Raw genomic sequence first — 1,358 nt, forward strand, 5'->3', positions numbered from 1 at the left:
CCCCTTGATCTACTAACAATCAAATAAACTGTTATAAACAAACAGACACAATTTTTAATGCGTGTACATTTTAAAACAAAAAGTAAAACAGTTTGCATTATTTTTCTGAAAAAGGCACATTTTTTCTAGACTTGCATAATTGTAACAGCTTGCAAGTTATTTGATCAATATTGTCATCCAGTAGCATACTTCCACTTTTACTTTTTACTTTTTCATCCTCTGTTGCCGTTAAGCGTCGAGGGAAGATGCAGTTTTCTATGGTAGGTCAGCTCTGCAGCTCTTTCAGTTGTGATATTATATTTTCCTTGGGTTTCCTTGACACCCTCGATCCACCTTTTGCGTGGCTTTCCAATTCCTTTTATAGCCTGAGTGCTTGGTGTTGTAGGCTCTCGAGGCTGGCTGGCTACGTAACAGATGGAAAAGTCATTTTTTTTCTGTCTCTCTACCTAATGCAGGCCGGACTCAATGCCGATAGCTACTCTTACTTCTCCATGTCTGTGCCTGTCTCGTGTTGTGATGTTAAGGGTTTACGGAGACATTTGTGATGCAGCGTAGTGGAATCAGGCTCTCGTCAATTCTTGGGCATGTAGAGTTATGGGTATGATCTTAAAGCTTGTTCACTTGTCTTTATTTGGATGAAAAAAATATCCATTTATCTTGAATACAAGTTGAGATATTTGCAAATGAAGGAGGTGGGGGTCACCTGTTTTTAGAGGAAAAATTAGTGAGAAAATGGCTGCCAAAGATTAGTTATTTCCTTAGCTTAAGAGTCCGTGATAACTGAAAATTTCCATTTTTGTGTCTTTAATCAACGTTTTTCAGAAAAATCTACACAGAAATGAGTTCTTTAATGGGAATGAAAGGTGTTGAGCCCCAAAACTAAAATTTGATAAAAATTCACAAACCTGCCGAAAAATGCAGGCTTCTTCACTTTGATTATTTTGACGAGAGTCTGATTACACCACGCTGCCTCACATTTCATTTCACGTGCGGTGATTTTGCTTTCATGGGTTTTACGTAATGTCCAGATCTAGCACAGGTTGCAATAGTATAGCGCGGCATTCTAAGTGACAGATACAAGAATTTTTTGAAAGTGGGTTTATAATTTTAGTTTCACCAGTATCCTTTCTGGGAAATATACAGTGCAGTCAGCAGACCGAATCGCTGAAATATGAACAAACTGACAAGAACGTTCGATGTTTATAGCCTGCATCCATTCCCACCTGAGTAAAATGAGGATAATTCGTGTAAAGTGTCTTACCCAAGGACACAAAGTCTATATCTCTGTCTGTCTGTCTGTCTGTCCGTCTCTCTCTCTTTCTCTCTCTCTCTCTCTCTCTCTCTCTCTCTCTCTGTAA

General features: G+C 38.7%; 1 protein-coding gene across 1 annotated transcript in view; it reads left to right on the forward strand.

The window, feature by feature from the left end:
* The window catches only part of LOC118478064 (sulfotransferase 6B1-like), a 17,883-nt gene that overhangs the window by 7,438 nt on the left and 9,087 nt on the right, over positions 1-1,358 (forward strand). The gene's annotated exons all lie outside the window — the stretch shown is intronic.

The sequence above is a fragment of the Aplysia californica genome, unplaced genomic scaffold (genome assembly GCF_000002075.1).
Source record: "Aplysia californica isolate F4 #8 unplaced genomic scaffold, AplCal3.0 scaffold00359, whole genome shotgun sequence".
Taxonomy (NCBI): domain Eukaryota; kingdom Metazoa; phylum Mollusca; class Gastropoda; order Aplysiida; family Aplysiidae; genus Aplysia; species Aplysia californica.